Here is a 15,981-nt window from a genome sequence, read left to right on the forward strand (position 1 = left end):
TTCTTTCTGACTATGAAAAAGGATACTAACCCTTTCAATTTCCAATTGAATGAGCCATTTTTGAAGAATCTATCACAATGCTTTCTGTAAAACCCTTATATGCCCCAGGGCATAACTTACAACCCTTGCCCTGAGGGCTGTGGGGGAATTGTCATCCTCAAAGACATAATTTGTGCACCTTTCAACTACTTTGAATAACCTGGTTATCTTAAAATTTTGATTGGATGTGTTTGGGGAAATGGTTTGCGTGAGATGGGTGCTACTTGCCCTCCAATCAGTTTTAATTATTAGAAAGGGCACCAGCTGTTTCAATTTCCATTTGAATGATTCCTTTTGAATGTTCTACAACAATTCTTTCTATAAAAAAGCAAAACCTTATATGCCCCCAGGGGATAACTTACAACCCTTGCCCTGAGGGCTATGGGGGGGGTGTCATCCTCAAATACATAATTTCCGGACTTTTTAACTACGTTGAACAAAATGGCTATCTCAAAATTTTGATTGGATGTGCTTGGGGAAAGGGAGGGTGTTAGTTATCCTCCAATCACTTTCGACTATTAAAAAGAGCTCAAGCACATCTAATTTCCAATCGAATTAGCCCTTTTTGAAGTTTCTACAACATCACTATCTATAAAAAAATCTTATTTGCCCCCAGGGCAAAACTTATAACCCTTGCCCTGAGGGCTCTGAGGGGGTTATCATCCTCAAAGATTTCTATAATTTTTAACTACGTTGAACCAAATGGCTATCAAAAAATTTTGATTGGATGAGTTTGGGGTAAAGGTGGACGTGATAGGGGCGTTTGTTGCTCTCAAATGACTTTGGACTGTTAAAAAGGGCATTAGCCCTTTGAATTTCCAATCAAATGAGCCCTTTTTCAAGTTTCTACAACAAAGCTTTCAATAAAATCCTTATATTCCCCAGGGCATAACTTACAACCCTTACCCTGAGGGCTGTGGGGGAAGTGTCATCCTTAAAGGTGTATTTTTTGGACTTTTCAACTACGTTGAACAAAATGGCTATCTAAAATATTTGATTGGATGTGTTTTGATAAATGGTGGGTGTGGATGGGGTGTTAGTTGGCTTCCAATCACTTTTGACTTAAAAAGGGCACTAGTCATTTCAATTTCCAATGAAATGAGCCCTTTTTGAAGTTTTTGCAACAATGCTTTATATAAAAACCTTATGTATGCCCAGGGCATAACTTACAACGGTTGCCCTGTGGGCTTTGGGGGGGGGTTGCCATCATCAAACACCTTATTTCCAGAACTTTCAACTACGTGAACAAAATGGCTATCTAAAAATTTTGATTGGATGTGTTTTGGGAAAAGGTGGGCGTGAGAGGGGGTTAGTTTCCCTTGAATTGCTTTCAACTATTATTAAGGGGACTAGCCCTTTGATTTTCCAATTGAATGAGTCTTTTTTGAAGTTTATACAACAACACTTTCTATAAAAACTCTTCTTATATGCTATGACATATGCTTTCTATGACAACACTTTCTTATATGCTCCCAGGGCGTAACTCAAAACCCTTCCCCTGAGGGCTGTGGTGGAGTGTTTTCCTCAAAAACATAATATCTATCTGGAAATCAACTATGCTGAACAAAATGGCTATCTCAAAATTTTTATCAGATGTGTTTGGGGAAATGGTGGGCGTGGAAGGGGTGTTACTTGCCTCCCAATCATTTTCGACATAAAAAGGGCACAAGCCACTCCAGTTTCCAATCGAATGAGCTCTTTTCGAAGTTTCTATGACAACTCCTTCAATACGAAGTGCTCTCGTCTAAAGAAAAAAAAAACAGAACATTGTGCCAGCCTTGTTCTTTACTTAGGCAGTACGATTGCGCTGCCTATGAAAGAGCAATATGGGTACAATGTGTTATTATTTTTTTTTTTTTTTTTTGTTTGGACCAGTGCGCTTTGTATCAAAGGAGTTGTCATAGAAACTTCGGAAAGGGCTCTTTCAACTGAAAATAGAAAAGGTTAGTGCCCTTTTTACTAGTTAAAAGTGATTGGAGGGCAACTAATCCCCCTCCCACGCCCATCCTCCCATTTGCCTATTATGTTTAAAAACTAAATGTTTACTTAGTTGAGTTACTTGACTTGACTTAAGGCTCCTGCCAAGGGATCGGCATAGAGAATGATGAGACTAGATACCACCAGGTTGACCTATTGCTTGCCAGGCTTACTTCTTCCACCTGGATGAGGGCTTGGGTGAGGTATTTATCGGCTTTGCCTTTCCACCTAGTGGGTGGGCATCCTCTGGGTCGCTTCAATCCGTGTAGGGTAGGGTCAAAGTCGAATGCGACCCGTGCTGGGGCGTCGCGTGGCATGTGAAGGAGGTGGCCGTACCTCCGAACAGTACGCTGGGCGAACTGCGTCGAGAAAGGAGCTTGAGCAGTACGTGACAGGAGAGTCTGGTTGCTAACAAAGTCAGTCCAGTGAAGTCTTTCGATTCTTTGAAGAAGTTTCGTCTGTGCGACATCGACGGCGCTGAGGATAGATTTTGCAGCTGGCCACGTCTCTGCTCCATACAGCAGGATGGTGCTGACTGACGCATTGTAGATGCGCATTTTGGTAAAGCGGCTTATGTTTGGCTTTCGCCAGATGCTGCTAAGCCTCCCAACAAGTGCTGAAGCTTTGACAATTCGAGATGTAAGTTCTTTTGTGATCAAGCCATTATTTGACAGTGTAGATCTCAGGTAAGTGAAGTCTTCAACCACATCTACTTGGTTACTTCCGATGTTGACTTCCTTTACAGTAGGACGGGACGTGGGGGGCTCAAGGAGCTTAACTTTGGTTTTCTGCCAGTTGACCTTCAGTCCAACTTTTGAGGCTTCTTCTGAGAGCACCTGGAGAGCTTTGGTGACCTTTTCGACGGTGCTCGCAACTAGCGCTATGTCGTTGGCGAAGTCAGCATCAGAGAGTAGCCGGTCTCTGAATTGAAAGCGATTCGTTGTGCTGGTCATAACATGGTCTATGACGCAGTTGAAAAGTTCGGGAGCGGTGGCGCAACCTTGGTGGACGCCAGTCTTCACCAAGAATGTGGAACTGCGTCTTCCATTGACTTACATGCAGCTTTCGGTATCCTCATGCAGCTTGTGTAGACCCGTAGTTCTTAGTATCAGCCAAAGTGAACGGTGATCAACAGAATTGAAGGCAGCCTTAAAGTCCACGAATGCGATGTACGCTTTTCGGTGGAACTCTCGCGTCTTCTCGATCAACTGGCGCATAGTAAACATTTGCTCCGTCGTTGACCTGCCGGGCATGAATCCGGCTTCCTGGTCTCTTCTCTTTCTGCGCAAAAAAGTGGAACACCTGTCCAGGAGTGACATGGCGAAGAGTTTACCAGGAACGGAGAGAAGCGTGATCCCACGATAGTTGGAGCAGATTTGACGGCTGCCCTTGCATTTCCACAGGGGCAATATGATGCCAGCACGCCAGTCGTTCGGCATGCTCTCCATTGTCCATACAGCTGAGAAGATTAGCTGAGCCACAGAATCATCGCTGCACCCCCATACTTGAGGAGTTCTGCAGAAATACCACAGACGCCGGGGGCTCGATTATTATTTAACCGTTTTACAGCATTTTGGATCTCAGAGGTGGTAAACGGTTGCAATACGAGGTCGGAAGTAGCCTCGGGTGTGGCACTGTGTTAATGCTAATTCCCAATAAGGCATCTCAGCTGTATCCCAAGAACGAATAAGGGTATTATGTTCAAACTTTCGGGGCTACGTCTGCTCTTAAAATTTAACCAAATCAAAATAGTGTAAGTGTATCCAAGCTATCAAAGAAAGTAAATAGATTTTTTTTTGCGAATGGTATCAAGTTTTCTTTTTCTGGTCAACTAGAGGAAGTATAAAACTTAAATTAAACACTACTATTTGTGTCCAGATTTTTAAAAGAATGTATGTTGTTAAAAATTGATGAAAAATTATCTGCAGCATAGAAATAGCCGGCTAAACTATAAAGTCTTAAAAAAACGAAAAAATTTAAACTATTATTTTCTTTTTCCCTAAAAAGAATATGTCAATATAAAACAAATAGAAATTAATTAAAAAAAACTTTTTCCTCAAAATAAGTTTTTCAAAGAAACAGTGGCAGATCCACGGGGGGGGGGGGGTGGCGCACGCCCCCTACCCATTATGAACAGAAATTACAATAAATAACCGAGTCAAACTCAAAATGAGCAGAAATTAACATGAGTAGGGCTCAAAACCCCTATACCTTCCCAAGGCCAGAGCATAATTTGCATTTACTGAAATAAATACAAATAAATGTGCCTTGTCAGTTTAATATACATATTCTTATATTTATTAATCAAAATGTTAATATTATTTGATTTTTTGAAAGTTATAAAAGTAAAAATATTTATATTTTTTTCAGTAAAGTGCAAATTATTTTCTGGCCAGGGGAAGGCATGGGGGTTTTGAGCATTACTCATGGTAATTTCTGTTCGTTTTGAGTTTGACTCGGTTATTTATTGCAATTTCTGTTCGTTTTGGGGTTCATTTATTTATTGATGCTGATTTTTGGTAGTTTCACGCTTGGTAGATTATTTGATTTTATCGTTGCTTATTTTTGTTTTAATGGAGTTCTTTACTTTTCTTTGAAAAACTTATTTTGAGGAAAAAGTTTCTTTGATGAATAAAATCATAGAGCTGATCTGAAAATAAAATTCTCAGCTTTATGTTGAAAGTTTGTTTGCCTCCCTGTCCCCATGTAAACTATGGTATAATGATTCTTTTTCTTTTAGGTTAGTTGGTGCTCCTCAGGGACATGTATAAGGGTCGTCACATACTCATTCTCCTTTTAAAAGTATCTGTTGGTTTTTCTTCCATCAAAGGTAATTGGCTATTTAGTTATTTGTTTGCTTGTTTTGTGCATAGTCTGTTTTCAGTTATCTGAAACCCTTTGCCTATATTTCTTTTTTCTTTTTTTTTATTAATGACATTGCAAGTCTTAATAGTTTCATTAGTCTACATATAAGTTATCCTAAAATTTTTAGGATTTTAAAAAACCTTAATTGTATGTTTTCAAGAACCTAAGAACAGAAAAATGGAATCTGACTCTACAAATTGGTTAAGTGGAAACTTGCTCAACCAAATAGGTAGTCAATTTTCTGTATAAGGCCACCTTATACAGTATGGTATATATATATATGTATATATGACTATTGTACTTTCTAACGTTCATGACAATATATTTTTATATATTTATATATATATGTATTTTTCATATATATATATATATATATATATATATATATATATATATATATATATATATATATATATATATATGCTGGGAAGAGAATTTTAGCTATTCTAGGGATTCCTTTGTCCTTGCTCTTCTACCTTTTCAAAATAAAGAACATTCTCCTTCATAAATAAACTGTCTAATCCAAACCAACCGCTGCTCCAATTCCAGGTTTTCTGATCCAGAATCCCGGAATACTCATATGATAAGGTGTCTTACTAACAAATCCATATTAGACACACTGAGTATAGGACAGCAGCTTGGATTTTAAGTTTGGAGGAGGGATTTATAGAATGTGTCAACAAAAGCATCCAGTATTCCGACAAATGCGGATACACATAAGCTAAATTTTCATAGATCATTCTTGAGCCAACGGATGATCACAATTTTATGGGGAGAGGAGTTTTCCTGGGTGCCCTATAAAAAGATGTTTTTTTTGTATCTGGTCAGTTTTAAACATGTATCCCTGAGTCCTCGGGTCAAGCAGACAGCTCTTCTTTTTAACTCAACTTCAAGTATGGAAGTCACAAGTAAAACAAGGGCTAAAGTTCTTTCAGTAAAACTGAAATAAATCATCTACTTATATTCTAATAATATAATTAATTACGTCTATTCGTAATTGGTATAGCTAAAATAAATGTTTGCACGCTTCATAAATAAAACTTATGATTATTTGTAAGTAGATAATACATATAAGAGAAGTAACAATTGTAAGTCTTCAATTTTTAGTAATTTTGTTTACTAAGTATGCTCCTGATTCTTCAACATACAACCTCTCCTCGCCTCTCCCTTAGAACTAATCAAGTATTTATGTGAAGACTCTATGAGAGCTGGGATATTTTGGCATAAAAATGCACCTTTGAGGTATCTCCCTCCCTCCCTAAGTGAAAACAATCAAGAGATCCACATTGTAGAAGTTTAAGTGCCTTTTTAAGCTTTATAATTTGTCCATTGCTTGCAGATAGTACTTGTCATTGGGAATTATACGGACATTTTTGCTGGGGAATTTTCAGTGGGGATAAAATTTTTGGGAAGATTTACCCTGTTTTTTTTTTTTTTTTTTTGCATAATTCTTCTTATTTGTCATTATTCCTCTTAGTCTGGACAATTTTAAGTATGGAGGGAACTTTACCTTGGTATTGCACTGGGGAAATTTTCAGCTGGGATCAAATTGTCTGGCATGATTATTCTGTGAAAAAATGTGGTTAATGTCCACAATGATGCTGCAAAGTGACCTCTCTTGATGCACAGAAGTATTTCTGGCCTTTATTTTAATGATTTATTTAACTGAAGTAATTTGCTTCATAATTGTCTTCTCTTATAAATTCTCTTATAATTATTAATAATTCTCTTATTAATTCTCTTATAATTATGAGAATTATTCTTCATAATTCTCATAATTCATAATTTTCTTCTCGTGTTAAGAAGAGGAGGCTGACCTTTCATCAGGCAGGAAAACAAAATGAATAAGTTTCAATGACCTAAGTATTTCTCAGGGGTAATTATATCAAACCAGGGGTCCTAGAAGCTAGGGAGAGGGCTCACTGAAAAAAAAAGTTTAGGATACCAATGCTAGGACACTACTAACCCCCTCCCCAGGACCTATAATAAAGGCATAAACTGAAAATATACGTAGGAACTAAAACGAATTAGACAAGCAGTCTCAAAAACTCGTATAGCTTTCATCTGAGGCTTAGAAAATTAGGCCAGTGAAACGTAATCCTTTTGGTATCTTAATCCCTTCCTTACACAAGAATATACCACCCGTTATTAATAATAGACCACTGCATTGTTAAGCAAATTAGTTCACGTCAATAAAGGATTAAAATAAACGCCAAAAACATTCAATAAAACGGAGTTGTCACCTTAACAGCACCCTTGTTGAAATTACCCACATTTTCCACGGAAAAATCTTGCTGGACAATTTTGTCCCCGCTGTCAGGAAATTCTTACCCAAAATTTTCTTCCCAACATAATTTACTAATCTTACTAATCAAAAAGTTATATTTACTAATCAAAATGTCAATATTATTTGATTTATTAAAGTTATAAAAGTAAAAACATTTGTATTTTTTCAGTAAAGTGCAAATTATGTTCTGGCCTTGGGAAGGCAGGGGGTTTTTGAGCCCAACTCATGTTGATTTCTGCTCGTTTTGAGTTTGACTTGGTTATTTTTAGTAATTTCTGTTCGTTTTGGGTTTCATTTATTTATCGATGCTGATTTGTGGTATTTCACGCTTGGTAGATTATTTGATTTTATTTTTGCTCATTTTTGGTTTAATGGAGTTCTTTGCTTTTCTTTGAAAACCTTATTTTTGTGGACAAAGTTTTTTTGATTAATAAATAAAAAAAGACACGCAACCGTTATCGTTCTTCTGACAAAAAAAATCTATATTTTGCTATATAGGAGCTTGAAATTTTTATAGTAGGGTTCTCTGGTACGCTAAATCTGATGGTGGGATTTTCATGAAGATTCCTTGACCTTTAGGGGATATGTACCCCCTTTTTCGAAAATCATCAAAATTTTCTCAGGCTCTTAACTTTTGATGGGTAACTGTAAAATTAAATTTTATAATTTATAAATAATAAAAAGTTCTTGATAAATTGTATGTATTTGGAATCAGCATGATAAGACAGTTCTTTTGATGTGTCTATTGATATCAAAATTCTGTTTTTAGAGTTTTGGTTACTATTGAGCTGAGTCGTTCCTCACTGACAGCACGAACTCTTTGATACATAATTAGTTCAAACGGAGAGACGAGGGAAGGGTGGAGGTAGAGAGAGGGTGGGCCGTTTTTCCATGGAGGGGGGGGGGGTACGAAAAAAAAACACATCAAAAATGTGAAATTGATATTTAATCATTATAAAAGTTAAATAGTAACATTCAACCCCAAAATGACCATTCCGTATAGGAGGAGAGCTGTCTCTTCCTCAACCTCATGGTCATAGAAACTTTGGAGGGTGCTTTTTACATCAGAAATTGAGAGTTCTAGTCCTTTTTTATAAGTCAAAAGTGATTGGAGACCAGCCCGCCGTGGGGAAGGGGGGGGGGGTAAATGTCGAATCCCTTCTATTAGATGTCTAGCCGTAAACGAAGCAGTCAAGCAGTAATAAAACAACCCCATTAGGAAAAGACTTCCGCATATCAAATTAGACCAACCTGTTTGTCATACTTGCGACAGATAAAGGGTTTTGACATAATTGGACTTAGGTATTGAAAAAACAAAGGAGATGTATAACACTTTCTTTTGCAGTAAAAAAGTCAATATCTTGTTTAAAAATACATATAAAAAATATCAAACTCCCCTGAGCATTATTGGCTTTATAAGCCTTAATCTGACCAAAAATAAATATTGTGGTGTCAACAGAGGCTGTTTTCGCAAAAAAAAAAACAAACTAAAACGCAAGTTTTGAAGATATCAGATGACATCAATAAAATCCGGTTCTTACGTTTAATTTAGAGAACTATGCTGTTTGAAACTATAGGTTATGTCATTCATATTTTCATGTATTTCTACCACTTTGAAATAGAGCTTTTTAGATATTAGAGTGCGTGTGACAGTTTGTTTTTTATTTAATTGCCAATGGTATTTTAGCACAAAAATGCTTCGTACATATTTTTGGCCATGTTTAGGAGTACAAGCATGGAATTTCTCACTAAAAAATACCCATTCCTGAGAAAGATATTGAGCATTGTTTAAGATAGGAAAATAGCATTAGATCAAAATAGAGTAGATTCCTCTTAACACAACCTCACCATAATTTAACCTCCTTTTCAACTCGAACTCATTCAACTCAATCCTTATTCAACAAGCACCGCTAAATTCAACCCTCGTTTAACTAAACCTTCTACAACTCAACTCTCATTCCAATCAAACCCCTATGCAATTCAACCTCCATGCAACCCAACCCTATTTGATTAAACCCCATTCAGCTCATCCCTCCTTAAATCAACAACATACCTAGAAAATGTAGTTCAGCCCTTTTGTCGGAAGTAATAAAAATTGACTAGAATGATATGGTCTTTATTTATTGAATAATTCATATGCAAGTGTGTTTATGCTCCTGAAAACCTTTCCTCCTCCCCCCTATAAAAGAAACAACAATTTATTCTTCTGTCTTGTAAAACCGAAATTAACAAGAACTTTTCATACCCTGGGCCCGAATACACTTCAGTTTCATGGTTGCAGGGATGAGATTCAGTTAAATAGAGTCGGGTTAAGTGGCAGTTGTATGTGGGTTGAATTTCATGGGGGTTTAGCTTCCGACACTCTTGGTACTCTTCCGCTACGCTTGGCACTCGCTACCTGGTGTATGTGATTTCTGAAAGTGGACACCCCTCGGTAGATGTGTGAGAATTTGTCATGTTTTTTACACCATTTGACAATTTGCTGCAAAAAAATTGGTAAGCTATTGCACATCCTTGCAAAAAAGTTGCATATTTGCTTTTACAGTCTGTTTGTTTTTGTCTACCTTTGCCAGAGGGTATATCAAATAGGAAGTAGGATTGTGATAAAATCTTAGGCGTAAATTGCGTTTCTGAATCAGGAAATGCTTCACAGTTAATGTTTTTTTATTTTTCATAGACTGATAGATGAAAGCTGATAATTCTGTTTGGCAGATGTCTTGATCGTGGGGCGTTTAAGATTTGTAGCTGTATATAGTTTGTTCGGTGGAAGGAGCTACGAACTTGGTGGTTTTGTTTATACCAGAGACATAAGGCGCGTGTGTGTGGGGAGGGGTCATAAGTTTTTTTGTAAAACGTTTAAAAAGCGTATTTAATCCCCCCCCCCTAAAAAATTTAACTCCCCCCCCCCCATAGGTTTTTACCCGCCTAGATTTCGAAAAATGCCGTTTTTGGTAGGCTGTTCCCATTGAAAAATGGTACTTTGTTAGAAAGTGTTAAGCGCGCGAAAAGTGAAGTTGGTACTTTCCCAGGTACTTTGTTACTAAACGAACTCTTTTAAATAGTGCTAGTTTGGTTAATGCTAATGAAATAAAATAGGATGAATATATAATAGTTTAGAAAAAAATGGGCTATATATTAGCACATTTGGGGGGGGGTGGTTGGGCAAAGCATACCATATATTAAATACGTAACATAACTTAACCTAGGTACCTCCCCCCCTAAACCCGAAAGACAGCAATTTAAATACAGTTCTTGCCTTTGTTTATATCCCAGAAGGCATTGTAAACCTGTTTTGATTACGCGTCTCAGTCTATTTCGTGACTAGTTTGCATTTCCTTACATAAAAGTGTCCGTTTAATAGAAGAGTACCCTTTCCCATTATGTGGACACCTATAAAAAGTCAAGTTTGGTTAATGCTAATGAAATAAAACAAAATAAGACAAATATACAATAGTTTATAAACAAATTTGGGCTATTTGCACATTTGCATTTGCACATTAGGGAGATGGGTGGGGGGTAAAGTATTGCATATAATCTATTGCGTAATCTAACCTAGGTACCTATTTCTGCCCCTAAACCCCCAAAAACAACAGTTTAAATATTGTAAATTCAATGATAAACCACGCTCTTCGATTAATTTAGATAACAATTACCCGCTTTATAGTCTCCACTCCACCACTGCATTCATTCGACTGTCTATAGCCGAGGTGTCCACATAATGGGAAAGTACCATGAAGTTTCGTCAACGCTAATGAAATAAAACAAAATAGGATGAAAATATAATAGTTCAGAAACAAATTTGGGCTATTATATTTGTTCATTAAGGGGGGGAGTAAGGCATAGCATATATTAAATACGTATCCTAACCTGATCAACCCAACTTAGGCAGGGGTGTATCCAGGATTATTTTTTGGGGGGGGCAAAATAGGTTGATCCGATAAACTTGCGTTATGAGCAAGTTTACTTGGACTATCTGTCTTGGCTTTTCTCTGTCTACAATTACCCAGCCCAGTCTGGGCTTTGTTTATATCCCAGAAGGCATTGTAAACCTGTTTTGATCACGCGTCTCGGTCTATTTCGTAACTGGTATGCATTGCCGTATATAAAAGAGTCCATTTCGTAAAAGAGTACCCTTTCCCATTATGTGGACACCTATAAAAAGTCAAGTTTGGTTAATGCTAATGAAATAAAACAAAATAAGACAAATATACAATAGTTTATAAACAAATTTGGGCTATTTGCACATTTGCATTTGCACATTAGGGAGATGGGTGGGGGGTAAAGTATTGCATATATTCTATTGCGTAATCTAACCTAGGTACCTACTTCTGCCCCTAAACCCCCAAAAACAACAGTTTAAATATTGTAAATTCAATGATAAACCACGCTCTTCGATCAATTTAGATAACAATTACCCGCTTTACAGTCTCCACTCCACCACTGCATTCATTCGACTGTCTATAGCCGAGGTGTCCACATAATGGGAAAGTACCATGAAGTTTCGTCAACGCTAATGAAATAAAACAAAATAGGATGAAAATATAATAGTTCAGAAACAAATTTGGGCTATTATATTTGTACATTAAGGGGGGGGGGGGTAAAGCATAGCATATATTAAATACGTATCCTAACCTGATCAACCCAACTTAGGCAGGGGTGTATCCTGGATTATTTTTTTTTGGGGGGGGGGCAAAATAGGTTGAGCCGATAAACTTGCGTTATGAGCAAGTTTAGTTAACACAAACTTGCGTTAATTAAGTAAATTACACTACTTTAAACTATGTTAGGGGGCGCGTACCCCTGGATCCGCCACTGAACTTAGGTACCTTTTAGTCCCCCTAAACCCCAAAATACTAAAGTTTAAATAAAGTTCCTGGGGTGAGAAGCCCTTTGTAATAACTATCTTTATACAGCGTCTCGTATAAGTAGCCTACCGGGTTATATCCTATCTGATCTTCAGTACAATTGTTGGGCGCTTACCGCTTTCTACAAAAGTATCGAAAAATACACACTTTCAATATTTTTAACTGAAAAAAAAACAACAAAGTGCCCCTAGGTTTATAAGAATATATTTGCCCCCCCCCCCCCCACAGTTTAAAAAATTGGCGTCAATGTGCACCAAAGGCCTGTGGCGGCGGTTTCACGTTTTATTAAAGGGAGGAATCAAAATCAGTAAAGTAGGCCTATATTTTAGCCCGCGGCATTTTAAGGGCAAAATTGCTTTAGATGAAAGGTACTTGTCGGTTATTGGAAACTCGCCCAAAAAGTGAAGTTAGGTTAATCCTAATAAATAAACATGATGATAAAATAATATTTTAGAAACAAAATTATGGAAATCTAACCTAACCTAATCTAACGTAACCCCCACCCCTAATGTGCAAATATATAGGTCAAATAATACAAGTTCAACGCATTCTGTCGTTAAGTCCAATGCATTGTATCATCCATCACTTGATTTTGTAGCTATGAAACCCGTTTTTTAGATGTAACGTAAGCGTAATTCTTGAATGTGTTCCCAATAACCGACAAATACCGGTATTTGTTTGGTATCTTGGTTATATTGAATGTTATTCTTCGCAATTAAATTAAAAAAAGTTATTTTTTCAACTGAGAGAAAGGAGCAACTAAACAAACTTTAAACGACCTTAAAGAAATTATTTCGTGAATGAGAAGGACTGCCTCTTCTTCAAATCCTCTCTCTTTATGTTAAAGTGTTAGTGTTCTTTAAAAATAATTTTCATTTAAATACAACGGCCCTTGTTTTTCAACAGACTTTTTTAAAGAATAGTGATAAAAAGTCAGACTGTTGCGTAAAGATTGAGGGTTGAGGAAGGGATAGCCCACTCATGTATGGAAAATTTAGGTTAATTTTGTTTTAATATGCTCCTTACTTTCAGTTGAAAAACTTGTTATTTTTCATTTAATTTCTGACTGTTTTCCAAATCATTACTGAAAATTCCTTCCACTCGTGTAAAATTTCCCCTGAAAACTTCCCGTTCATCAGAAATTTTTTCCAGAGGAAAATCCCCCCCCCCCCCAAAAAAAGAAAATTGTGTATATAATTTATGGACAAATACCATGTGTAAGCAATGGGTAAATTCCGTAACTTACTCAAAGGCATAGTTATTAGACTTTTCAACTATGCTGAATCAAATCGATATGTCTAAATTCTGAAGCATGGGTGCTCTGAAAAACGGAAGAGCCTGCGATTGTTTTGAGTACTCAACTCACTGACCGTATCTCAAATAATAAGCTCTACGAAAAAACGGTTCAATCCCGCTTTCTAGGGTCATAATGAGAGAAAGGGTGAGAACGATCTGAGGGAGTAGGATGATAGATTGCCAAAGGTTGTCCTTGTCGGCCAATTGTTTAGGGCCAAACGAAAAGCGGGTCGTTCCTGAATGGGGTGGGAGTGGGGTGAAAAAAGGTTGTCGTAAGGCAAGATTTAGAATAAATTGGAACTTATTGGACGTAAGAGGAAGGCTTTGAATAAATTGGGATGGAGGAGGAGCGTCAGCAGCTGTGTTGGCCTCAGGTGGCTAGGTGCTGCAATGAGTTGTCAGTAGTTGATATAGTAGTTTATAACGTTGGTCATTATCTTATGAAATTGTCTTGAATGGAAAGAAAAGGCTTTCTTCGTCATCATGTCCGTGGAATATCGTAGAAGCAGGGGTTTTTCTGCTGTTCATAAAGTTTGGAAGAATAGGCAGGGTTGTTCGGAAGGCTCTGAAGAATGAAGAAGTTTCGGAAACGCGGGCTTATCTGGAATTATGAAATGTAAGAAGAGACTGAATCTTTGTGAGATAATGAAGCTAAGACTCGGTTCAAAAGTTATCTATGTATATTTGTTGTGGTCTTAGCCCGGCATCAAAGAGTTTTGAGTGATTTCGATCTTTATTGGTTCTTTATTTCAGTATTTTGGTTATATTTCACTGAAGAAGTCTATTAGTCTAATAGTCATAACATTTGCTTTGATTGTAGTGTTTTTCATTAATTATTTCATTACTACTACTACTACTTCTGCTAACAACTCACCGCAGCACCAAGCCGCATGAGGCCAACAGCTGTGTACGCTCCTCCTCCATCCCAATCTATTCAAAACCTCCCTCTACACCCTCCCAAGAAGTTCCCATTTCCTTTAAATCTTTCTTTGTGACATCCTCCTACCCCAACTGCGGACGACCTGCTTTCTGTTTAGCCCTAGACGGTTGGCCGAAAAGGACAATCTTTGACAATCTGTCATTTTTCATCCGCAAAACGTGCCCTAACCATCTCAATCTTTCTATTAATATAGCCGTAGAAAGCGGGATTGAACCACACTTTTCGTACAGCTTCCAATATTCTATTCTTGATTTGCAGACTTTTCCCTCGTTAACCATTTTATAACTGTGTTTTGTATTGATGGAAAGGTAATGTAGACTTTGTCATTATTTATTCCTGAAGTTCTTTTTTTCATAATTATTAATCTCAAACGTATCCCTGTAAATTATAAATAAGTAGAGATATACGTGATGACGAAATTTCTTATGATTAAAGGAAAAAAAATCGAAAGAGAGAGAATATACTTTCATTGACCTTTTCAACGAAAATTTATTATCGCATTAAATTATTCTTTAATTGATGGGAAACTTTGATATTGTATTTCATTGTGAGGTTTTGTTTTTCCATATGTCTCTCCAGGAGGTAGTCACCAAGCTATTTTGTGTGGCTTTTTCTATGTCTATGTGGTGAACAATTCCGTTTTAGCCTCTGGGAACCTTGAGTATGCTTAAATAGGCAGACGGAAAGGAAGTTGACTGGAGCATAATTGGATCAAAATAAATGTATTTCCTATCACTGAGCCAAAACGCTTGACTGACTTCGCTTTTTGATCAGGAGACTTCGAGGGAGTGGTTTTATGCCTAATATCGTATTAGGTCGGAATATAAGCGCAGATAAACTCTAACCGTCGGGGATGTGGATAAAAATTTGCTTCTGGTAGGAGGAGGGGGTGAACAAGCAAACGTCTAGTAAATTTCAAGGTCATATGGATGATTGAGGTGAAAGAAAGGTTGAGGTGGCTAGGTCACGTTGTGCGGATGAGGATGACAGATTGCCGAAGAATGTTCTTTTCGGCCAACCGTCTAGGGCTAAACGGAAAGCAGGTTGTCCTCGCCTGGGGTGGAGGATGTCATAAAGAAAGATTTAAAGGAAATGGGAAGCGTAGTTGTGTTGGCCTCAGGCGGCTTGATGCTGTGGTGAGTTGTTAGTAGTAGTAGTAGTATGGATGATTTAGATGAAAAGTAAATCTGGATGATTTTCTTTTGTCCTATGGGGCCTGAAGCTATCCTGAACCGCATCCTCTGGACACTTAAGAATATAGCCTACACATCTTAATTCTTCCTTTAATTAAAATAATTTCCCTTTTTTGTTGTTGTTGTTGCAACTGTAAATGTGCTTCATAGACGCATGTCTAGGTCAATTATAAAGAAATTTTTGCAAATCTTAAAAAAATCGGGTGTCAGAAGATCAATATAACTAGATTTGTTTCTTAAACGTTTTGCCTTTATCGAGGTTCCTTAGCTCCCTCTACGTGCCAGATCAGTTGTTAAACCCGTCACAGAGAAACAATTTTGGTACGTTTTGGGATGTCACCAATCGATGTAACCCGATTTACTCCAGTAATAGTATGTTTCTTCCTCATTGAGGCTTATTTTGCCAAGCTAAATAACTTTGGCCCAGTTTGGGCCGCAAGTCGATACACGAAGCTCTATTCGAAATGATTTGTCTTCATTGTGTTCTACCTGACTCTGTCAACGTACCTTGTACTTTTC

The 15,981-nt window shown here is 37.3% G+C and overlaps 1 long non-coding RNA gene across 1 annotated transcript in view; it reads left to right on the forward strand.

The window, feature by feature from the left end:
• The first annotated feature begins 4,745 nt into the window (after nucleotides 1-4,745).
• LOC148943318 (uncharacterized) overlaps nucleotides 4,746-15,981 on the forward strand; it is a 44,655-nt gene continuing 33,419 nt past the window's right edge. Inside the window, exon 1 of the long non-coding RNA XR_016142930.1 lies at nucleotides 4,746-4,846. This is a non-coding gene — a long non-coding RNA (uncharacterized LOC148943318). The remainder of the gene's footprint in view (nucleotides 4,847-15,981) is intronic.

This window comes from Artemia sp. Qi Xiang Cuo, chromosome 15 (assembly GCF_049724085.1).
Source record: "Artemia sp. Qi Xiang Cuo chromosome 15, ASM4972408v1, whole genome shotgun sequence".
NCBI lineage: Eukaryota > Metazoa > Arthropoda > Branchiopoda > Anostraca > Artemiidae > Artemia > Artemia sp. Qi Xiang Cuo.